The sequence below is a fragment of the Thalassophryne amazonica genome, chromosome 3, assembly GCF_902500255.1.
Source record: "Thalassophryne amazonica chromosome 3, fThaAma1.1, whole genome shotgun sequence".
Taxonomy (NCBI): domain Eukaryota; kingdom Metazoa; phylum Chordata; class Actinopteri; order Batrachoidiformes; family Batrachoididae; genus Thalassophryne; species Thalassophryne amazonica.
In genome coordinates this window covers 131,224,713-131,250,806 of record NC_047105.1, presented here as the reverse complement: position 1 = coordinate 131,250,806, position 26,094 = coordinate 131,224,713, and the positions used below count along the sequence as shown (strand labels likewise).

Here is a 26,094-nt window from a genome sequence, read left to right as displayed (position 1 = left end):
AAAGGCATTTGACAGTGTACCACACTCCTGGATCTTGAGGTGCTTAGAACTATACAACATCAATGAGAAAATAAGAACCTTCCTGAAAGCACAAATGAACAATTGGAACACCACCATCACCCTCAATCACACAGAGGGACAAATAACAATCCCAGACGTACGAGTTCAGAGAGGGATACTTCAAGGAGACAGCCTTTCACCTCTCTTATTCTGCTTAATCATGGACCCGCTCAGCAAGATCCTGAAGGAGCAAGACATTGGATATGACTTAAGTAAAGACAAGGGAAAGGAAAACCAAAAACTTGTGAACCATCTGTTGTTCATGGATGATTTGAAAATCTATGCCAACACAAAAAAACGGACTCACTCAACTCGTGGAAACTGCCCATAAGTTCTCAAAAGACATTGGCATGGAATTTGGACTGGATAAATGCTCAAAATGCACAATGACAAAAGGAAAAAAGACAAAAACCGAAAACATACAATTGGATGAAGGGAGCTACATTGCAGACCTGGCTGCAGACTCCACATACAAATACTTGGGAATTGAACAAAGTAATTCAATTGAACACAAGAAAATGAGAACAAAAACAACAAAAGAATACCTAAACCGCTTAAAAAAGATCTGCAAAACACAACTGACACCAAAAAATAAAATCACAGCCATAAACCAGTTTGCAATACCAGTGGTGACCTATGGATTTGGCATAGTGAACTGGCCACAATACGAACTTAACAAATTGGACACAAAAACCAGAAAAATGCTCACCCTCCACAAAATCACATACAGAAATCAGTGCATGGACAGAATATACCTACCTCGCAGAGAAGGAGGTATGGGTCTTACTGAAATCAACCAGGCCTACAGAGCATCGATAATAAGTATTGGCCAGTACTTAAAGAGCTCTGAAGAAGAAATCATAAAAACGGTCACACAACACCACGAGGCCATAAGTGAACGGACCTCAATCACTAAACTGGCAAAAAACTTTGGCGGAGAACTTCTACAAGAGAGAAAAAGCAACAGTCTCACGCCTGCAACAAAACTTGCAAGACAGACCAGAGAACAATACTGCAAAAAAGAAGGAAAACATCGAGTGGAAAGATGGAAACAACACAAAAGAGCCGGACGTTTCCAAGAAGAACTCGAAAAGGAATACATCGACAAAGTTGGATCAATGCAGTGGCTAAAAAATGGAAAACTTGGTTTTGATGGAGAAAGAATTCTGATTGGAGCACAAGATCAGGGACTTCTAACTAATGGCTTCAAAAAAATGGCAGGGATCTCACAAAATGATAAATGCCGATTCTGTCATACAGCTGTTGAGAGTGTAAACCATCTAACATCAGCATGCCAGATCCTCATGGCAGATGGGCATTATACATCCAGACATAACAAGATCTGTCAATATCTCCACTGGAAGATCTGCAAGGAACTGGAGTTGGAAGTCAAAGAACATGTCTGGGAGCACGAGCCAACACCAGTCTCATCCAATGGAAAAATAACGATCTTCTACGACAAAGAGATCCCAGCAGGAAGACACATAGAAGGAGGTGCAATCAAACCTGATATTGTCATCTGGAACAAGCAAGAGAAAACAGCCAAAATCATTGATGTGACAGTCCCCAATGACTACGGCCTGAATCGAGCTGAAAGGGGAAAGATCTCAAAATACCAAGACCTAAAAAATGACCTAAGAACAACATGGTCATTGAAAGACATCGATATCATTCCAGTTGTGGTAGGAGCAACAGGCCTGATGAAGAAGAACCTGAAGAAATACCTTGAGGCAATCCCCGGTCACCCAAGTGCACATGAGGTGCAGTTGTCTGCGATTAAGGGAACGATCACCATCTTGAAGAGAGCCCTTGGATACAATGCCAGATCTGGTTAAGATAACTATAGAACCTAGGATGCAACTTTAGACCCCAGGTTTGGGACCCATTGCATTCTACTAAAAAAACATCAAAGATAAATGAAAAAACAAAAGACAAAAGCAATTTGTCTGTTATGAATGTGGTCAAAGATTTGGACGAAAGAGCCAGCTGAACTCACACTTGATAATTCATACAGGACAAAAGCAATTTGTCTGTTCTGAATGTGGTCAAAGATTTGGTCAAAAGAGCAGCCTGAACAGACACATGAGAATTCATTCAACTTCTGCCAGTGCTGCAGGGAGACATCTCTCCTGTTCCACAACTCAAATGGATAACCCACCAGATCCCCAAAGTACTGATCCTGGACCCCAGCAACAACCGCCTCAAAGGGCCAAAAGAAACTAACCTAACTACGACACTGTAAATTGGTCCATGGAGGAGCAGAAAAAGATCTGTCTCTGCTTCGCTTCCTCAAGATATGCGAAGTGGGGCAGGGTTAAAAAGGCAGTATCTGAGGAAACGATAAAGAAGTGAAGAAAGAAGATACCACAACTGCAAAACTACAACTGATTGCCTCTTGACTCCCAAAATATTTAACAGCAGAACAAATGGAAAGTATAAAGGAAGAAGCCCAAGAAAAACAATGAATAATCACCAGTCACTAGAGGAGGGGAAACAGGTACAGTTTGAAAGGAGTCACTGGAAGAGGGAGGAAGAGTGGGTACTGCTGTGGGCAGTGGAATATACCAAAATAAAATACACTAACCAGAGAGGAAGATGTAGAGAATGGGAGAAGATATTCCACCACTGCTGCCCAAGTATGAAAGACATAAATCAAATCAAATCAATTTTATTTATATAGCGCCAAATCACAACAAACAGTTGCCCCAAGGCGCTCCACATTGCAAGGCAAAGCCATACAATAATTACGGAAAAACCCCAACGGTCAAAATGACCCCCTGTGAGCAAGCACTTGGCGACAGTGGGAAGGAAAAACTCCCTTTTAACAGGAAGAAACCTCCAGCAGAACCAGGCTCAGGGAGGGGCAGTCTTCTGCTGGGACTGGTTGGGGCTGAGGGAGAGAACCAGGAAAAAGACATGCTGTGAAGGGGAGCAGAGATCAATCATTAATGATTAAATGCAGAGTGGTGCATACAGAGCAAAAAGAGAAAGAAACACTCAGTGCATCATGGGAACCCCCCAGCAGTCTACGTCTATAGCAGCATAACTAAGGGATGGTTCAGGGTCACCTGATCCAGCCCTAACTATAAGCTTTAGCAAAAAGGAAAGTTTTAAGCCTAATCTTAAAAGTAGAGAGGGTGTCTGTCTCCCTGACCCGAATTGGGAGCTGGTTCCACAGGAGAGGAGCCTGAAAGCTGAAGGCTCTGCCTCCCATTCTACTCTTACAAACCCTGGGAACTACAAGTAAGCCTGCAGTCTGAGAGTGAAGTGCTCTATTGGGATGATATGGTACTATGAGGTCCCTAAGATAAGATGGGACCTGATTATTCAAAACCTTATAAGTAAGAAGAAGAATTTTAAATTCTATTCTAGAATTAACAGGAAGCCAATGAAGAGAGGCCAATATGGGTGAGATATGCTCTCTCCTTCTAGTCCCTGTCAGTACTCTAGCTGCAGCATTTTGAATTAACTGAAGGCTTTTCAGGGAACTTTTAGGACAACCTGATAATAATGAATTACAATAGTCCAGCCTAGAGGAAATAAATGCATGAATTAGTTTTTCAGCATCACTCTGAGACAAGACCTTTCTAATTTTAGAGATACTGCGCAAATGCAAAAAAGCAGTTCTACATATTTGTTTAATATGCGCATTGAATGACATATCCTGATCAAAAATGACTCCAAGATTTCTCACAGTATTACTAGAGGTCAGGGTAATGCCATCCAGAGTAAGGATCTGGTTAGACACCATGTTTCTAAGATTTGTGGGGCCAAGTACAATAACTTCAGTTTTATCTGATTTTAAAAGCAGGAAATTAGAGGTCATCCATGTCTTTATGTCTGTAAGACAATCCTGTAGTTTAGCTAATTGGTGTGTGTCCTCTGGCTTCATGGATAGATAAAGCTGGGTATCATCTGCGTAACAAAATTTAAGCAATGCTGTCTAATAATACTGCCTAAGGGAAGCATGTATAAAGTGAATAAAATTGGTCCTGGCGCAGAACCTTGTGGAACTCTATAATTAACCTTAGTCTGTGAAGAAGATTCCCCATTTACATGAACAAAGTGCCTTTAATACCTATGGCATGCTCTAATCTCTGTAATAAAATTTTATGGTCAACAGTATCAAAAGCAGAACTGAGGTCTAACAGAACAAGCACAGAGATGAGTCCACTGTCTGAGGCCATAAGAAGATCATTTGTAACCTTCACTAATGCTGTTTCTGTACTATGATGAATTCTAAACCCTGACTGAAACTCTTCAAATAGACCATTCCTTTGTAGATGATCAGTTAGCTGTTTTACAACTACCCTTTCAAGAATTTTTGAGAGAAAAGGAAGGTTGGAGATTGGCCTATAACTAGCTAAGATAGCTGGGTCAAGTGATGGCTTTTTAAGTAATGGTTTAATTGCTGCCACCTTAAAAGCCTGTGGTACATAGCCAACTAATAAAGATAGATTGATTATATTTAAGATCGAAGCATTAATTAATGGTAGGGCTTCCTTGAGCAGTCTGGCAGGAATGGGGTCTAATAGACATGTTGATGGTTTGGAGGAAGTAACTAATGAAAATAACTCAGACAGAACAATCGGAGAGAAAGAGTCTAACTAAATACCGGCATCACTGAAAGCAGCCAAAGATAACGATATGTCTTTGGGATGGTTATGAGTCATTTTTTCTCTAATAGTTAAAATTTTATTAGCAAAGAAAGTCATGAAGTCATTACTAGTTAAAGTTAAAGGAATACTCGGCTCAATAGAGCTCTGACTCTTTGTCAGCCTGGCTACAGTGCTGAAAAGAAACCTGGGGTTGTTCTTATTTTTTTTCAATTAGTGATGAGTAGTAAGATGTCCTAGCTTTATGGAGGGCTTTTTTATAGAGCAACAGACTCTTTTTCCAGGCTAAGTGAAGATCTTCTAAATTAGTGAGATGCCATTTTCTCTCCAACTTACGGGTTATCTGCTTTAAGCTGCGAGTTTGTGTTTGTGAGTTATACCACGGAGTCAGGCACTTCTGATTTAAGGCTCTCTTTTTCAGAGGAGCTACAGCATCCAAAGTTGTCCTCAATGAGGATATAAAACTATTGAGGAGATAATCTATCTCACTCACAGAGTTTAGGTAGCTACTCTGCCCTGTGTTGGTCTGTGGCATTGGAGAACATAAAGAAGGAATCATATCCTTAAAGAGGGTGACTCACCACCAAAAGACAGTTTTGTCACACAAAAACACTTCACGGATGAGGAAATACAAGCAATACAAAATGAAATTAACCAAATGGTCAAGGACAACATCTGTCCTCTCACACAGACCATTGCATCACCAAAAATAACCCTCATCAGCAAACATATATTTGGGAAAGAATAACAGAACCAGTCAGCCTCTCACACAAAAGGAAAAATAGACGTTATTCACCACCCCAACAAATCAGGAGTCATTCATCACCCCAACCACAAAACAATACACAGATATACTCAGACCCAAAGCAGTGGGAATTAGAAGAAGAATTAACCAACAAGCTTAAGTAAACAAGAATAATGGCCATGCAGGAGCTTCCTAAACTGATCAAAATGAAGGATAAAATGTTCAAAAGTATTCTGCAGAATGTTAACTTAGGATTGGCTGGACTGGTCCCAGAAGGAAACACATTGACCAAGTTAAACTGTGTGAATTATGGAGTAAATTAGTTTGAGAATTTTTGGAGAAAAGAGGAATAAGAATTAGTAAGAAGAATACTGTGCCATGATGGAAAAAGACATTACAGCAGAAAATCAGCCCTCTAACAGCAGAAATCTCCCAAATTCCAACATTTATGGGAGGCCAAAATCATTAAACGGAACCTCCTTTAAAAGATCAGCTGCATTCAAAGATAATACAACCCCTAGCAATAATTATTGAATCACCGGCCTCGGAGGATGTTCATTCAGTTGTTTAATTTTGTAGAAAAAAAGCACATCACAGACATGACACAAAACTAAAGTCATTTCAAATGGCAACTTCCTGGCTTTAAGAAACACTATAAGAAATCAGGAAAAATAATTGTGGCAGACAGTAACGGTTACTTTTTTAGACCAAGCAGAGGGAAAAAAATATGGACTCACTCAATTCTGAGGAATAAATTATGGAGTCACCCTGAAAATTTTCATCCCCAAAACTAACACCTGCATCAGATCAGATCTGCTCGTTAGTCTGCATCTAAAAAGGAGTGATCACACCTTGGAGAGCTGTTGCACCAAGTGGATTGACATGAATCATGGCTCCAACACGAGAGATGTCAGTTGAAACAAAGGAGAGGCTTATCAAACTCTTAAAAGAGGGTAAATCATCACGCAATGTTGCAAAAGATGTTGGTTGTTCACAGTCAGCTGTGTCTAAACTCTGGACCAAATACAAACAACATGGGAAGGTTGTTAAAGGCAAGCATACTGGTAGACCAAGGAAGACATCAAAGCGTCAAGACAGAAAACTTAAAGCAGTATGTCTCAAAAATCAAAAATGCACAAAACAAATGAGGAACGAATGGGAGGAAACTGGAGTCAACGTCTGTGACCGAACTGTAAGAAACCGCCTAAAGGAAATGGGATTTACATACAGAAAAGCTAAACGAAAGCCATCATTAACACCTAAACAAAAAAAACAAGGTTACAATGGGCTAAGGAAAAGCAATCGTGGACTGTGGATGACTGGATGAAAGTCATATTCAGTGATGAATCTCGAATCTGTATTGGGCAAGGTGATGATGCTGGAACTTTTGTTTGGTGCCGTTCCAATGAGATTTATAAAGATGACTGCCTGAAGAGAACATGTAAATTTCCACAGTCATTGATGATATGAGGTTGCATGTCAGGTAAAGGCACTGGGGAGATGGCTGTCATTACATCATCAATAAATGCACAAGTTTACGTTGATATTTTGGACACTTTTCTTATCCCATCAATTGAAAGGATGTTTGGAGATGATGAAATCATTTTTCAAGATGATAATGCATCTTGCCATAGAGCAAAAACTGTGAAAACATTCCTTGCAAAAAGACACATAGGGTCAATGTCATGGCCTGCAAATAGTCCGGATCTTAATCCATCCATCAATCTTTGGTGGAAGTTGAAGAAAATGGTCCATGACAAGGCTCCAACCTGCAAAGCTGATCTGGCAACAGCAGTCAGAGAAAGTTGGAGCCAGATTGATGAAGAGTACTGTTTGTCACTCATTAAGTCGATGCCTCAGAGACTGCAAGCTGTTATAAAAGCCAGAGGTGGTGCAACAAAATAGTAGTGATGTGTTGGAGTGTTCTTTTGTTTTTCATGATTCCATAATTTTTTCCTCAGAATTGAGTGATTCCATATTTTTTTTCCCTCTGCTTGGTCTAAAAAAGTAACCGTTACTGACTGCCACAATTTTTTTTTCCTGATTTCTTATAGTGTTTCTTAAAGCCAGAAAGTTGCCATTTGAAATGACTTTAGTTTTGTGTCATGTCTGTGATCTGCTTTTTTTTCTACAAAATTAAACAACTGAATGAACATCCTCCGAGGCCGGTGATTCCATCATTTTTTGCCAGGGGTTGTAGAATGTTGATGATAAACTGGATGGGAGGCTGGCAGAACATCAAGCCTTAGTGAAAGTCTTGACTGCACAAATTAGGAACAAAGACAAGGAAATAAATGCAAAACAAATAAACAAGCACTCTGCAGAAAACCCAACGCTAGTCTATAGGAACATGGAAAGGACACAATATAGAAGTGCAACAGTGATATTGAAGGAGGCGCAATAAAACCTGATGTTATTTGGAATAAACAAGAAAAAAAATCACCAAAATTATTAATGGAACAGCAGTGACTTTGGTCTCAATAGAGCAGAAATAGTGAGAAAAGAAATCACAAAATACCAAGACCTTAAAAATGACCGATGAACAACATGGTCATTGAAAGAATCAGATATAATACCAGTCGTGGTGAAGTGAGAAGGCTTAGAAAGAAGAACCTGAAGAAATACCTTGAGGAAATCCCTGGTCACCCAAGTGCCTATGAGGTGCAGTTATCAGCAATGAAGGGACGGTCACCATCTTGAAGAGAGTTTTTGGATCCAATGGCAGCAATGTTTTGGGTGCAACTATAAACCCCGGGTCTGGGGCCCATTGCATTCTGTTAAAAAGAAATCCAACAAAAATGTAAAAAAAAAACAAAAAAAAAACAGTGGCCGTCAGTGGCAGAAGATTTGGACTAAAAGCTGGTGTGATGTGTTTGGATGTTCATGGTGGTTAATCTGTCAGCAAGGTATTGCAGTCGCAGAGGTGTGAGATGGCATCTGTGTCAGGAGTCCTGCTGCATGCTGGGATACTTTGATTCTGTGAATTGAAATTTTAAATCTTGGGGAAAATATGGATTTTTTGGGGTGCGGGGGTGTAAACAGAAATTCACCCAAATGTTTTTGTTTCTCTCTCTCTCTCTCTCTCAATTGATTTTGATGATCATGGTTGTTGTTTTTGTTGTTTTTCTTAATCTAAACACTGTTTACAATTAATCCTTGTGGAATATGAAATTATAAATTCTGTGAAATAAAAGGTGGACCTCTTTTTGGTGAAATTCACCCTCCCATTTTTTTTTCTTCAATTTTGATGCCTTTTTATTCAGATTGGTTTGTTGGGAAAATAATAAAATTCACCCAAAGTGCTTCTTTTCCTCCAGTTTTTGATAAATTTTAAACTTCAACTTCCAGCAAAAATATTTCCAGCAAACTGTCCCCGATACAGTTGACACACTGCTGTCAACGTTTCACCTGGTACTTCAGCTTTCATTCAAAAGGCTATTTACACAATAGTCTAAACACTAAAATGACTTAGAAAACTCTTACAGCCATTGGTAAATAGTTTTATTTGGGGTATGTCATCATTTTCCTCATTTGCATAGTGCGGGGAAATAGTTGGGAGAATGAACCCGTGTGAGCTCTGGTTATTAACTAGAACCAGTTCATGATGTCTGTTGCTGTACCTGTGAGATCAGAGATGAAAGCATCAGCAGTGACAGAAGTCAGTGGTGGAGGTGGAACGAGGAGTGTCTTAAAAGTAAACATTTTGTTCGAATCAGCAGCGTCTCTGATTCTCTCATGAAGAAAATTTGGCAGATCAACATGACAAGAGATGGACATGAACTGAGGACTACAGGGTGTCCAGATTTACAATGCTGCCGTTCAGCTGCTCTGATCCAGGTTTCTGACAGCTTCAGTCAGCTGTTGGCTCCTCCTCTGCATGGACAGACGCCCACCATCATGTGTCAGCTGTGTTCATTCTGTAAGACTTCTGCATGACATTGATGTGGCTCCATGACATCATATTAAAATGTTATCAATCAAGCCTCTGTGGTGGCTGCTCACCTTTGACCTTTGCATCATATTAGAAAAAACATTTACCGAAAAGAAATCAAACATGTTTTTCCAAAAGTTAGTGTTATTGTGTAGTTATTAAAGTACGTATTCCTACATTTCCTGACTATTTACAACAAACGGTGGTGATATTTAAGTTTCTACTGGGGTTCTTTACAAACCAACAGTCAGAGTAAAGAAGCAGAGTGGAGATCAGTTCTTGGTCTGATGTGATGTGGTGTGGAGAGAATGTTCACAGAGCATCTTACCTCGCAGCAAATAACTCACGCCACAGCATGTTGCTGGTCTTTCAGTTGACTCTAGTTCAGGGTTGTCACAGCGAATCGACTTCAGAGCTGCTTTGGGATTTGGCACAATTTTTTACTTTGGATGCTCTAACAGCAGCTGCAGCAAATGATTAATAAAGTTCAGTTTGCCCTTTGAGGTGAAGTTTCCTTCATTTGGAGTTCTGCATTTTCTGGAGTGTTTCATTGAGAGTCATACATGTTTAAAGGGACAATTCAGTTTTGTGGCATTAGTCTGAGAGACACCACGGAAGCACTTATACGTTATACTCCCGTCACACTAGAGACCGAATGAAAATTCGACCCACATTTGGGAGGTGTCGAGGTGCATTTATGGCTGTTGGACAGCATTCTGAGCTCAGTCGGGCAGAATCATGCAGCCACCTCAAATATTTTGTTCATTGCTGGGCACAGCTAACCAAAAGGTTAGCTTTGATAACTGCTAATCAGCTAACTGAAAAGTTAACTTTTATAATGCTGAACCGATAAACTACTAAAAAATTCAGCGTAAGCAACAGCTAACCGCTAACTTCCAGAATTGTCTCCGGTACAGTCTCAGCTACTGACAAGCTGGTTTTGAGTTTAAGCACCGCCAATGTTTCTGATTAGAATCAAAGACGATCACAAACAAGCCACCACTTCAGTCTTTGTGCACCCTTTCCAATGCTATAAGGAAGAGTCGTCATTCACAGCATACAGTGGGCCAGCCGTGAGGCCGAAGTCCTCAAAGGAAAGCAGGTTTGACTTATGGTTTTGATGTATAAACCAAATTAATCCAGATAATTTAACTACATTATTGCCAAGTCTGTCATTTGTACAAAGTGAAAATATAACACATATCTTTTAGTTTTAAAATAATGCACTAATTCAGAAGTTTTGAACATTAATGTACACATATGCCAAAATGCATTAAGGGTTAAAAAGAGGCATTTGCAAAACTGAAAGTTCTGTTTGTTAAGTTGTGATTCAGCAACAACCATGTGATACAGAGAGGGAGGATAAGGAGGATTCTTGGGTCTTATGATTGACAGGGGCCCAGAGACACCCCAATACAATTATAATACTGGAAAAGTAATATGGGGGGTGGGCCAGTAACATTTCTTTTTATGGGGTCCAAAATGTCTGACAGTGCCCCTGAGTTTGAGGGTGTCATACCCTTGTAGGGATCGTTCATGATCAGGATCTTCCTGCCCTGTGTTAGTCAATCTGCGTGAGTACCTGTTAGTAGCCCAAACCATTTGTACTGACAGAAACATATGGAGTGCTGTTAGCTTCTTCAGCCAATCGGTGTGAATCATATCAGGCCCTGGTGCTGTCCAGCTTGTCATCGTTGAGACTTGCTGTTGGATGTCTGTCTTTGTGATGTCCTTGTTCTGGGAGGTTGCTGTGATGTGCTCTTAGGTCCACCAGCCACTTGGCATTGATGTTTTGTCATGCCACTTTCTCCCAGATGTTCCTCCAGTATTGCTCAGTCTCATTTCTGGGTGGGTCTTATTTTATATTACTGCACTCCCCTTTCAGCTGGGAGTACACCCTGGATGGGTCATTGGTGAATAGGCCATTTATTTTTTAGCCTCTGCTTCTCTGGTGTATCTCTTCAGCCAAGTAGCCAGAGCTGTGAGCCTTTCTTTGGCAGTTTCCAGGGCCTCAGTTATGAACATCTCATTGAATGTCTTATCCAGCCAGGACCTGTGTCTCATGATGCTGTTCTGACGCCAACATGAAAGTTTGGCTGTGTTGGATTGTCATGACAGTGACGAGCTTATCATTGCATTACTGCCACCTACTGGACTGGAGTATCAATCAATCAACTTCAATCAACTTTTTTTTTATATAGCGCCAAATCACAACAAACAGTTGCCCCAAGGCGCTTTATATTGTAAGGCAAGGCCATACAATAATTATGAAAAACCCCAACGGTCAAAACGACCCCCTGTGAGCAAGCACTTGGCAACAGTGGGAAGGAAAAACTCCCTCTTAACAGGAAGAAACCTCCAGCAGAACCAGGCTCAGGGAGGGGCAGTCTTCTGCTGAGACTGGTTGGGGCTGAGGGAAAGAACCAGGAAAAAGACATGCTGTGGAGGGGGGCAGAGATCGATCACTAATGATTAAATGCGGAGTGATGCATACAGAGCAAAAAGAGAAAGAAACAGTGCATCATGGGAACCCCCCCACAGTCTACGTCTAAAGCAGCATAACCAAGGGATAGTCCAGGGTCACCCGATCCAGCCCTAACTATAAGCCTTAGCGAAAAGGAAAGTTTTAAGCCTAATCTTAAAAGTAGAGAGGGTATCTGTCTCCCTGATCTGAATTGGGAGCTGGTTCCACAGGAGAGGAGCCTGAAAGCTGAAGGCTCTGCCTCCCATTCTACTCTTGCAAACCCTAGGAACTACAAGTAAGCCTGCAGTCTGAGAGCGAAGCGCTCTATTAGGGTGATATGGTACTACGAGGTCCCTAAGATAAGATGGGACCTGATTATTCAAAACCTTATAAGTAAGAAGAAGAATTTTAAATTCTATTCTAGAATTAACAGGAAGCCAATGAAGAGAGGCCAACACGGGTGAGATATGCTCTCTCCTGCTAGTCCCCGTCAGTACTCTAGCTGCAGCATTTTGAATTAACTGAAGGCTTTTTAGGGAACTTTTAGGACAACCTGATAATAAAGAATTACAATAGTCCAGCCTAGAGGAAATAAATGCATGAATTAGTTTTTCAGCATCACTCTGAGACAAGACCTTTCTGATTTTAGAGATATTGCGTAAATGCAAAAAGGCAGTCCTACATATTTGTTTAATATGCGCTTTGAATGACATATCCTGATCAAAAATGACTCCAAGATTTCTCACAGTATTACTAGAGGTCAGGGAAATGCCATCCAGAGTAAAGATCTGGTTAGACACCATGCTTCTAAGATTTGTGGGGCCAAGTACAATAACTTCAGTTTTATCTGAGTTTAAAAGCAGGAAATTAGAGGTCATCCATGTCTTTATGTCTGTAAGACAATCCTGCAGTTTAGCTAATTGGTGTGTGTCCTCTGGCTTCATGGATAGATAAAGCTGGGTATCATCTGCGTAACAATGAAAATTTAAGCAATACCGTCTAATAATACTGCCTAAGGGAAGCATGTATAAAGTGAATAAAATTGGTCCTAGCACAGAACCTTGTGGAACTCCATAATTAACTTTAGTCTGTGAAGAAGATTCCCCATTTACATGAACAAACTGTAATCTATTAGACAAATATGATTCAAACCACCGCAGCGCAGTGCCTTTAATACCTATGACATGCTCTAATCTCTGTAATAAAATTTTATGGTCAACAGTATCAAAAGCAGCACTGAGGTCCAACAGAACAAGCACAGAGATAAGTCCACTGTCCGAAGCCATAAGAAGATCATTTGTAACCTTCACTAATGCTGTTTCTGTACTATGATGAATTCTAAAACCTGACTGAACCTCTTCAAATAGACCATTCCTCTGCAGGTGATCAGTTAGCTGTTTTACAACTACCCTCTCAAGAATCTTTGAGAGAAAAGGAAGGTTGGAGATTGGCCTATAATTAGCTAAAATAGCTGGGTCAAGTGATGGCTTTTTAAGTAATGGTTTAATTACTGCCACCTTAAAAGCCTGTGGTACATAGCCAACTAACAAAGATAAGTTGATCATATTTAAGATTGAAGCATTAAATAATGGTAGGACTTCCTTAAGCAGCCTGGCAGGAATGGGGTCTAATAAACATGTTGATGGTTTGGATGAAGTAACTAATGAAAATAACTCAGACAGAACAATCGGAGAGAAAGAGTCTAACCAAATACCGGCATCACTGAAAGCAGCCAAAGATAACGATACATCTTTGGGATGGTTATGAGTAATTTTTTCTCTAATAGTCAAAATTTTGTTAGCAAAGAAAGTCATGAAGTCATTACTAGTTAAAGTTAATGGAATACTCAGCTCAATAGAGCTCTGACTCTTTGTCAGCCTGGCTACAGTGCTGAAAAGAAACCTGAGGTTGTTCTTATTTTCTTCAATTAGTGATGAGTAGAAAGATGTCCTAGTTTTACGGAGGGCTTTTTTATAGAGCAACAAACTCTTTTTCCAGGCTAAGTGAAGATCTTCTAAATTAGTGAGACGCCATTTCCTCTCCAACTTATGGGTTATCTGCTTTAAGCTACGAGTTTGTGAGTTATACCACGGAGTCAGACACTTCTGATTTAAAGCTCTCTTTTTCAGAGGAGCTACAGCATCCAAAGTTGTCTTCAATGAGGATGTAAAACTATTGACGAGATACTCTAACTCTCTTACAGAGTTTAGGTAGCTACTCTGCTCTGTGTTGGTATATGACATTAGAGAACATAAAGAAGGAATCATATCCTTAAACCTAGTTACAGCGCTTTCTGAAAGACATCTAGTGTAATGAAACTTATTCCCCACTGCTGGGTAGTCCATCAGGGTAAATGTAAATGTTATTAAAAAATGATCAGACAGAAGGGAGTTTTCAGGGAATACTGTTAAGTCTTCTATTTCCATACCATAAGTTAAAACAAGATCTAAGATATGATTAAAGTGGTGGGTGGACTCATTTACTTTTTGAGCAAAGCCAATAGAGTCTAATAATAGATTAAATGCAGTGTTGAGGCTGTCATTCTCAGCATCTGTGTGGATGTTAAAATCGCCCACTATAAGTATCTTATCTGAGCTAAGCACTAAGTCAGACAGAAGGTCTGAAAATTCACAGAGAAACTCACAGTAACGACCAGGTGGACGATAGATAATAACAAATAAAACTGGTTTTTGGGACTTCCAATTTGGATGGAAAAGACTAAGAGTCAAGCTTTCAAATGAATTAAAGCTCTGTCTAGGTTTTTGATTAATTAATAAGCTGGAATGGAAGATTGCTGCTAATCCTCCGCCCCGGCCCGTACTACGAGCATTCTGACAGTTAGTGTGACTCGGGGGTGTTGACTCATTTAAACTAACATATTCATCCTGCTGTAACCAGGTTTCTGTTAGGCAGAATAAATCAATATGTTGATCAATTATTATATCATTTACCAACAGGGACTTAGAAGAGAGAGACCTAATGTTTAATAGACCACATTTAACTGTTTTAGTCTGTGGTGCAGTTGAAGGTGCTATATTATTTTTTCTTTTTGAATTTTTTTGCTTAAATAGATTTTTGCTGGTTATTGGTGGTCTGGAAGCAGGCACCGTCTCTACGGGGATGGGGTAATGAGGGGATGGCAGGGGGAGAGAAGCTGCAGAAAGGTGTATAAGACCACAGCTCTGCCTCCTGGTCCCAACGCTAGACAGTCACAGTTTGGAGGATCCAAGAAAATTGGCCAGATTTCTAGAAATGAGAGCTGCTCCATCTAAAGTGGGATGGATGCCGTCTCTCCTAACAAGACCAGGTTTTCCCCAGAAGCTTTGCCAATTATCAATGAAGCCCACCTCATTTTTTGGACACCACTCAGACAGCCAGCAATTCAAGGAGAACATGCGGCTAAACATGTCACTCCCGGTCTGATTGGGGAGGGGCCCAGAGAAAACAACAGAGTCCGACATTGTTTTTGCAAAGTTACACACCGATTTAATGTTAATTTTAGTGACCTCCGATTGGCGTAACCGAGTGTCATTACTGCCGACGTGAATTACAATCTTACCAAATTTACGCTTAGCCTTAGCCAGCAATTTCAAATTTCCTTCAATGTCGCCTGCTCTGGCCCCCGGAAGACAATTGACAATGGTTGCTGGTGTCGCTAACTTCACATTTCTCAAAACAGAGTCGCCAATAACCAGAGTTTGATCCTCGGCGAGTGTGTCGTCGAGTGGGGAAAAACGGTTAGAGATGTGCACGGGTTGACGGTGTACACGGGGCTTCTGTTTAGGGCTACGCTTCCTCCTCACAGTCACCCAGTCGGCCTGCTTTCCCGACTGCACGGGATCCGCCAGGGGGGAACTAACGGTGGCTAAGCCACCTTGGTCCGCACCGACTACAGGGGCCTGGCTAGCTGTAGAATTTTCCACGGTGCGGAGCCGAGTCTCCAATTCGCCCAGCCTGGCCTCCAAAGCTACGAATAAGCTGCACTTATTACAAGTACCGTTACTGCTAAAGGAAGCCGAGGAACAACTAAACATTTCACAACCAGAGCAGAAAAGTGCGGGAGAGACAGGAGAAGCCGCCATGCTAAATCGGCTAAAAGCTAGTAGCTACGCAACCTAGTGGATTCCTAAAAACACGCAAAGTGAATAATGTGTAAATAATTTAGAGGTGATTCAGCAGAAGGAGTGCTTTAGTTAAGGCACCAGACAGGCCATGAAGCAGCACAAGTAACGCACGGCAACAGCGAACGCACAACAACGGTGCAAAAATAAAATAAAAATCCACTAGACAGGCTGTGGAGCAGCACAGGTAACGCACGACAACAGTGGTAGAAAATAAAATAAAAATCCACTAGACAGGCTGTGGAGCAGCACAGGTAACACACGACAACAGTGCTAAAATAAAATAAAAATCCACTAGACAGGCTGTGGAGCAGCACAGGTAACGCACGACAACGGCGGCAAAAAATAAAATAAAAATCCACTAGACAGGCTGCGGAGCAGCACAGGCAACGCACGACAACGGTGGCAAAAAACAAAATAAAAATCCACTAGACAGGCTGTGGAGCAGCACAGGTAACGCACGACAACGGTGGTAAAAAATAAAATAAAAATCCACTAGACAGGCTGCGGAGCAGCACAGGTAACGCACGACAACAGTGGTAAAAAATAAAATAAAAATCCACTAGACAGGCTGTGGAGCAGCACAGGTAACGCACGACAACAGTGGTAAAAAATAAAATAAAAATCCACTAGACAGGCTGTGGAGCAGCACAGGTAACGCACGACAACAGCGGTAAAAAATAAAATAAAAATCCACTAGACAGGCTGCGGAGCAGCACAGGTAACGCACGACAACGGTGGTAAAAAAAAAAAAAATAAAATAAAATAAAAATCCACTAGACAGGCCGTGGAACAGCACAGGTAACGCACGACAACAGTGGTAAAAAATAAAATAAAAATCCACTAGACAGGCTGTGGAGCAGCACAGGTAACGCACGACAACGGCGGCAAAAAATAAAATAAAAATCCACTAGACAGGCTGCGGAGCAGCACAGGCAACGCACGACAACGGTGGCAAAAAACAAAATAAAAATCCACTAGACAGGCTGTGGAGCAGCACAGGTAACGCACGACAACAGCGCTAAAATAAAATAAAAATCCACTAGACAGGCTGTGGAGCAGCACAGGTAACGCACGACAACAGCGCTAAAATAAAATAAAAATCCACTGGACAGGCTGTGGAGCAGCACAGGTAACGCACGACAACAGCGCTAAAATAAAATAAAAATCCACTGGACAGGCTGTGGAGCAGCACAGGTAACGCATGACAACAGCGCTAAAATAAAATAAAAATCCACTAGACAGGCTGTGGAGCAGCACGACAACAGTGCTAAAAAAATAAAATAAAAATAAAAACGAAAGCATTAGCAAGCTAGTTAGCTTGCCAACGCTGATGAAAGTTAGCTGATAAAAGTGCTCCGTCGCGATGTTTCGACCGTTAGAGGTCTTCTTTAGGCGTTGGAGCACAGTGAAAAAGTAAAAAAAAAAAAAAAAAAAAAAAAAGTAAAAAGTAAAAAAGTCTTGAAAAAGACTGTTAATTCAAAGAACTCAAACAGCTCAGTTCAAACAGCTAACAGATACAGCAGAACACCGCTGTGCTCCGGAACAGGAAGTCACAGGAAGTCAGGAATATCTCTCTACTCTGATTGACTCCTGATTGAGTATGGACAAGACATCTGTAGAAACGTGGAAAAGAGAAAAAAAAGCTATATTCTCTCCATAAATCCTGTAATTCAAAGGTGTTGTATTGTTGGGTTCTTGAATGTGCTCTTGACATTGCTGTCATTGTCACAGTGTAGCAGATGCCTGTGACTTGCTTTTGTAAGCAGTTTCCTGCCAGCCCGGCCTTTGTGTTTGTTTGTCCGTTATATTTAGGTATGTGATAAAAAATTTAAAGTTAAAAGAATTGTAACAGGAATGGTGGCTGCAAAAGAGCTTATATAGACCTTGAAAAGGATGTTGAAATATTTGTTCTATGTAAAATATGAAGAAAGTTATGAGCATTTGAAGGTGGGAAGATCTTGGTAATTTACATCTGTGTGTTTTAAGGGACAAACACCAGAAAGCCGTGACCGGTGTCTCATTGTTTACATCACCCTGCTCAGTGTGCCGCTCTCGTTGGAGCGACATCTCTGCTATTTTGGCATTGTGGGATAGCCTGCCGGACTACTTTCGCCTGACCCAGTTCTGAACTTGCTGACACGAGAAGATGCTGCTGGATGAGTGTGAGTATTGACTTAAGATCATTTAGCCGTAAAACACACGAGATACACAAGTTTTTGTGCCAAATATACGCCTTCTGTTTTTGTTACCCATGAAAACACACTGTAATTGCAAATACAGCATTTTGTGGGAACTACTTTTTGCGCAGGGATTCATCAAACATGTCGGCCGCGGGCGCGTACTAACACAGAATATACAAAAACTGTATTGTAGTTCGGCCAAAACGAGAGCATGCACTTTTAGTTTGCTGTAAGCTAAGCTAGTGGCACTCATGAGAGTTTGTGTTTACATTTCAAAATGATGGTATTCTGTCAAACCTGATTATTATCTCATTTAAATGAGTGATTTGTAACGATCCACTATATAAACACTGTTTGCTGACAGTAGTTTCCAAGGTAAAAAAAAAAAGAAAAAAAAAAGTCAATTTCGCCATGTCCGCTGACTTGACATCAGTTTTGCGGATCATAAAAATATGCATGTGAAGGCTTTGATCACCACCAAACTTTGCAGAAAGTTATGTAATTACATGAATTAAATGTTCTATATGATTTGAAACCCGATCTTACTGGCCTTCAAGGTGAATTTCTTCAACTTTTTCGATGCAATTTTTCAATTAATTTCCTAATTTCTACTCTTCACAGGAATGCCGTTTAGGTTACGGGGGGATTTCAACTGTGTCATCAAATAGGGGGATTCCCCATTTGTCAAGAAATAAACACATTCCACGAAATGCAAACTCAGCAGTACTACAGCTGATACATCCACAATAGTGGACACCATATTTAGGTCATACGCATGCACCTATTATATAAAGACACAGTATTCCAGTCCTTTTATGATGGCAACGGCAATATCTTGTCCATAATCCAGTCCAGGAGGATACACTGGGGAGTTAGTTAGGGACAGAAGCACAGAAGGTACTCAATCTTTTATTGAAATATCTTCGAATTACAGGATTGATGGAGAGAATGTATTTTTTTCCAAGAATCTTGTTCATACTTCAGACCACTAGGTGGAAGTAATGCTCCTATAAGTTGTTTTGCCAACCGCCATTAAAATCCATCGAAGAATAACGGCTTCCTGTTAGCGTCCGTGGCTAAAGCTAGTTAGCTGGATGGAGACGCTGGAAACTCTTCTGTGAACAGATCAAACTTCACTCTGTGATCCTCGAATATGTTTTTTGAAGAGCTCCAGAAGCACAAAGGTCGACAGTAAACCGGAAGAAGAAGAAAAGGCGAAGTTAGCGCGAAAAGGTGGAACAGCTGAGAAGGTTGTTGAAACAGCAGCTAACTGCTGCTAATGACATCGCAGAGCAGCGAGAAGAAACGAGTGGATTTAAAGAAGAGAAGAAACTAATCAACGTGCTGGATGCTGTTTTCAAGCCTGACGTTCGCTGATCCAGAGCAGGTTTGTCCACTAAACTTTATTTCAGACCAGCTCCACCACATCCAAATGATAGTTGTTAGTTTGTGTTGGAGTTCTTATTATAGACTGAACACCACATCAGTCAAAATATATGACAAACTGTGTTTTATGATGATAAATGAAGGGCAGTTCAGCTTTGTGATGGATTGATGAATCGATACTATCGATGAGTTTTTCCTCATTTTACACACACAAAAATGGAACTATGCACAAAATTCATAAAATCTGACGCTCATGAATCAACATCATGACTCTTAAACTGCTAAACTCTGAGCACAACACTATGGTTTCACCCAAAGATACTAAATCACAGCCATGCAAGTCTCTGAATATAAAAAGCATAATTTATCAAACTTTGTTCAGTTAGTTGTAGAAACACTGAGCTTCAAAACGAAGCACCCTGATAGCCAGGTAGAATCAGAAGACTTAATTTATCCTGAAGGAAACTGCTGATGTTCCAACTGCACAGATAAACAGAGATACAAGTCGATATAAAGAGCAGGAGACTGGATAAGAAAAGTAACCATCATAAGTTCTTTCAGCTTCTCTCTTTTTGCTCAGGGGCACCACAGCGATCTGATTTGTATCTGCATGTTGATTTGCCACAAATTTTGCCCTTCCTGCCACAGCTCTACATGACATGGAGATTGGGCACAGGTGGTCTTGAACAAATGACCTTCTGGTTTGGAAGCACGCGCACTAACCCCCACACTGCCCTATTGGAAGAAAATAAAATGGAAGATCTATCCGGCTAAAATGACTCGAAAACCTCTTTAACAGAGGGTGAATTATGGCACCTGATAGTGTTAATATCACACATACAAATGATTTATTGCACATTCTGAGAGTGGAAGATTTCTCGAATGTGAGCAGCTGCAGACATTATTGGACATTTGAGGAGCATAAAAAGGAGGACTGATGAGACACAGTGAAACAGAGGGGACAGCTGTTATGTTAATGAGTGTCAGAGGGAGGAGTTATAGAATCTAGTGGCTAAGTGTGAGGCTGCATCGCCCTCTGCTAGTCTACATGACATAATCATCAGTTGTGATTGGCTGCTGCATTTTATTGCGTGTAGGATTTTTCTGTGCTTTGGCTGTTTTTCTGCTCCTGAATGTTCACACCAAACTTATATTGGTGAGTAAATGACCATATTTTATGCCAGAAATGAGGTCCAGGTTGTTAAAAGCAGCATTTGTCCTTTAATTCAGGATGCCTTATAGACACATGTTTAAGCTAACAGTCTGGTTCATGCTCTGTTTGCTTATTAGTGTAGCAGATAACTGAAACAATTCTTCAAATGGTGATACAGTCATCATATTCAGCACAAATACAGCTTAGACATTACACTTTAAAAAAAAAAACAACTGGCCACTTGAATTTTCCATAGGCAGCCAGGTAGGGGTCAATTGAAGAATTACATGGGTCAAAATTTTAAAATGCTCCAGTCAAATTGAAAACTACGTCACGTTACTTGTCTGATTGTAAAGATTCCAAAAAGGTATAGTTTGGACAATCTATGACTGAATGTTATGGAGTTTTGGGGTAAAAACGGCAAGAATGGTGACAAAGGTCAATTTCAGTTTGTACAGAGGTCAAAAGGTAAAGAGCTGCTCTAATTTTGGTAAAAAGTGATGCAAATTATTGGTTGAGTTAATAGGATTAATAAATGGAATAGTTTTGACAGTGCTGAATGGTTGGTCTCCAAAGTAAAGCTCAAACAAGGTCGTTGTCCATTGGATTCTGTGACATTTCTATTCCATGTGACATATGTTACCCTGTAACATGAACTAAGCATGACACACGATGCAAACTGTTACTTTTTAAAATCCGATTAACTCAACCAATAATTTGCATCATTTTGTTTTTTTGTTTTTTTTTACCAAAATTGGAGCAACTTTAACTTTTGACCCCTATACAAACTGAAACTGACCTTTGTCACCATTCTTGCTGATTTTACCTCATAACTCCAAAACATTCAGTCATAGATAGTCCAAATTATACCTTTCTGTAATTTTTATGATTAGGCAAATAATGTGGTGTAGTTTTCTATATGATTGGAGCATCCTTTAATTTTGACCCCTGTGTAATTGTTCATTTGACCCCTACCTGGCTGCCTACTGAAAATTCAAGTGGCCAATCAGTTTCTTCAAACAAGTTCATGTCTATGGATTATTTGTGCCGAATTTGATGCTTGTATCACAATCTGCAGGATTCCACTCTAAATATGCTCTTGTCTGCTGCACTGTATGAGATGTAAGATGCTGCTCCTCAGTGTTTCTCAGTTGGCCTCAAAAGTATTGGAACACTTGGTATTTCACACATTTAATTTGTTTATTCCATTTCATATATATTTTTTTCTGAAATTATCTTCCTCCCCCCCGGAAGCTGAAAGGATTTAGCCATGCTAATGCTCCGAAGAACGATTTGCTCAAAAAAATAGTCTGAAACACCTAAATGACATGGTTCGATGGCGAGAAGCTTCCAGGCATGTGAGAGAGAATTAAATTCACTCAACAAGGCGGCAGGTTTGACCAACAAACATCTTGTGGACATTAATATTATGTCTGTCTGTCTCTTTCTCTCTGTCAAATCAGCAGGTTGGTGTCTCCTGCTTTAGGTTGTCTGTCCCAGCACAGGGACATTTTGGTATTGTCTCACAATTGTGATTTGTCAGCCTGGGCAACAGAGCAGCAGATGATTAAATCGGCCTGTTTTTAGTATTTTCTCCACTTGGTTGTTGACTCGCTCTTTTTCTTGTGTGTTTAAAAGTCTTTCTACAAACATGTCTGAAGTCCAGCAGCTGAGGGACATGTTGAAACTACAGCTAACACCTGCTGATGAAGGAATGATCACAGACCAGGAAGAAGAAATGTGTCATTCAAAAGAAGAAAACAAAAGAGGTAAAGGGCTGGGTGCTTTTTTTTTTTTCTTTTTTTTTTTTACTTCGTGTTTATTTCACACAAATAGAGTACATGACAGTGTACATTAAGTCACACCTACCCCACATCCCACTCCACTCAAATCGACACCACTTTACATACATTCATACACATCCATTTAAATCAGTCTGTCATTCCCCATTTTAACAATCACACATGTATTATTAAATAGTCAACATGTATTTTGGCTTCATCCCAAACAGTCCATAGTACAGGTTCGTGTACTTTTAGGTCTGAACCAGGTGTTAGTGTGGAAAAAAATCAACTACGGAAACTAATAAATAACCAAACTGGCATCTTATACCAGCATACATAGTTTATTTATCTATCTATATTATACTGAACAATGGATGTTAATTACATTCTGAACTCACAGGGGGTGGTAAGCCATCTATATATTAAATGCGTGCGTGCATGTGTGATTTTATTTAGTAAGTTAAATACAAGTACATAATATAATTGTAAATGTGTTAAAAAATACATGGAACACAAGAAAGTGAAAACACTTATTTCCATTGTGGTCCATTAAAAAAATCTTGACAAACTAGAAGTAGTAATAAAATAAATAATAATAATACTGATGATGATGATAATGATGATCATAATAATAATAGTGTGGATATGATAACAAGAACCTAAATAATTTATAAATCAATTAAGACAGTAAATTAACATAAACAAATTGCGTAATTAACAGAAAATAAATGGGTTGAGTGCTTCCTCTAAAAACTGTTTAGGTGTAAGGTTCTAAAAACATTCTGGACTTACACACCATTCCAACTCATTATAGAAACTTGCTAGTGTGTACACACACATATATACACACACACATATAGTGCTTTTCCATCTGCATCAGACACTCAAAGTGCTTTACACGTCAGTGCCTCATATTCACCCCGATGTCAGGCTGCTGCCATGCAAGGCGCCTCCTTCAACTAGGGGATTAAGGACCTTGCCCAAGGGCCCTTAGTGATTTTCCGGTCAGGCTGGGATTTGAACCGAGGATCCTCTAGTCTCAAGCCCAACGCTTTAACCACTAGACCATCACCTCCCCAAAGTCATGAGCAGCATTTTTCCTCCAGTAATCATGCATTACTTGGAGCTAACGGGTGAAGCCTTCAGCTGCTAAAAATGCTAATGCCGTTAGCATCCAGACGAGAGTTTAACTCTGTCTGCAAGTCAAAGCCACAAGATTGCATTTGAGCAAAGGACAAAAATTTGTCTGAGGTGAGTGAGTGTAAATAATATGTGACATTAGCGCTCTGCTGAAGTTTATCAGCTAAATTAGCTTTTAGCTGGCGGATGGCGTATCAGTCACTGTTGAGCTGAGTGTTTGACCTATTTTTTTTTTTGACCAAATAAAGCTACACCGTTTTTATTGTTACTGTTGTAACTACAATAAAAGTCTTAACTTGAAATAACTTAGATTTTTTTATTTAAAGTTTTTTAACCATCAAGTAATCAAAGAAAATATTTCAAATTTTTCATATCAGAAACATACATTTCCTGAATGAATGAATCTACCATTACTACATGTACACATTACTTTCCATGCCATTTTATGTCTAAAAATAGTTTTCTGATGTAAGAAAAGTTTTTAACTTCAAAATGTACAGTAATCAGAACTTAATGTTGAAGTAAAAACACATTTGTAAGGATTTTAACGTGGCCAAGAATTTGAAAACGGGGACGATGAAGAGCTCCAAAGCTCCTGGGCAATTCTACGGTAACGGAATTGCAATCTGAGCTAATCTGTCGTGGTTAGATGCCATATGTCCATATTTTGCTGCTGTTGTAATTCCGTTACCATAGAATTGCCCTCCTGCCAACTGAGGAAAACTCAGAAGTGAGTAAAGTTTGAACAATTTGATGTATTAATGTGCAGTAAATACTCCTTGTCCTCCTTGTTGCATTTGAATTGATACTGAGAATTAGTATTTTTGAGTTTTTTGAATTGTCTTTTCTTTTACCGTGTAGTTTTCTGAACCACAATGTATGTATGTATGTATTGTAGTGGAAAGCTGTGATCAACCAACCAACATCTTAAGTTTGCATAAACAAAGGCTATGAAAGTTTCTTCAAAGAAAAAAAAAAAAAGGATAAACTCCATACAGCAAGGCCTGGTATATCTCCAGGTGTCAAAGAGGAGATGCTCTGGCCAGGTACAGGATGGCTCGGTGTCAAAACCCCCACCACTTTGCAAGATTTAAGACTCACCAAAGTGCATTCCACATGGAGCTGTGAATTATCTTATCAATACCCCAAACCAGATGTACCAACTCCTCTCACATAAAAAAAAACCCTCCACAGAAAGACATACTTTCTTCACCAAAAGTCCTAAAAAGATGCATTTCCTAACTACACTGAAGAAAAAAAAAAACCTCACTGAAGGATTACCATCAACTCCCTGATGTCAGTAAAGCTTCTTTGGTTGAAATTGACCCAGTATTACGCATTTCACATTTCTGCAAATAAATACACAATCCAGCCATGGAACAAGGGTGACCCCTGTTGGAAGATTTGGGAAAGGACAGGTGACCAACTCCTGCAGACTTAAGTGTAACCACGTTTAAACAGAAAAATGTCATTGTATTGTTGTAACAGAGGAAAAAAAAAAAGAAAAGAAAATCACATGTGACTCTTTTCTCCTCAAGCCTGAACGTGTTGTATCTGATGTTTCTGTGTAGGCTCTCAGTTGTCCAGGTGGTTTCCATAGTAGAGAAGCTTGACTCTTCGACTGGACTGGGTTGCTTGACGTGAGGACGTTTCGCTTCAAATCACAGAAGCTTCCTCAGCTAAAATTCTTGCTCTGGTAGTCTGACTTCTGTCTTGACTCTTGTAGAGAAGAATAATTATTATAATAATTAATTAGAATTAATTAGATTTAATAAGAATAATTATTCTTCTCTACAAGAGTCAAGACAGAAGTCAGATTACCAGAGCAAGAATTTTAGCTGAGGAAGCTTCTGTGATTTGAAGCGAAACGTCCTCACGTCAAGCAACCCAGTCCAGTCGAAGATTCAAGCTTCTCTACTTTGTATCTGATGTGTTATACTCTGTTCATTGTGGGACGTTTATTTAGTGTGTTCTTCTTATATGTGTGTGTGGTATATCATTCCAGGTAAAACCAGTTACAAGATTTATCCTACAGGACTTGTTTGGTTTCAAAGCGGAAATTTTGGAGCCACGCTGATTTATATTTATAAAATCAACGAAAGAAACTCCAGAAACTACATTACCCAGAATTCTTGGGGGTGGCGCTTTTTAAACCTTTAAAAGAGCTTGCGTCCGGGAAATTGCTCTCTTTTGCTCTTGCTCTTTCTTTTCTCTCTTCTGCTCATTTGCTGTGCGCTTCTTTCTCCTGAGTCTTAAGACGCGGCATAGCGTCAAGATTTACGACCTTTGTTTAAAAGCCACGTGCTACTTAAGACTCATTTCTTGTTTTGTGCACCAACATGAAATTACTTTTCTTTTTTCCGACAGATAATTTTTGCAACTTTTGTCAAGTTAAACGCTCAGGCGCATTTAACTTCCTTTTTCGATTTTTCAAATTAAAACCTTTTTCTTCTTCAAACTCAATTGAGTTTTGATTTGACCCAGCTTCCAAAAAGACGACAACGAAAGACG

At 39.9% G+C, this 26,094-nt stretch overlaps 1 long non-coding RNA gene across 1 annotated transcript in view; it reads right to left on the bottom strand.

Annotated features, from left to right (window-relative positions):
• Positions 1–2,003: 2,003 nt before the first annotated feature.
• The window catches only part of LOC117507632, a 32,054-nt gene continuing 7,963 nt past the window's right edge, over positions 2,004–26,094 (bottom strand). Inside the window, exons 2-3 of the long non-coding RNA XR_004559800.1 lie at positions 12,617–12,620; positions 2,004–2,057 (exon numbers count right to left, since the gene is read on the bottom strand). This is a non-coding gene — a long non-coding RNA (uncharacterized LOC117507632). The remainder of the gene's footprint in view (positions 2,058–12,616; positions 12,621–26,094) is intronic.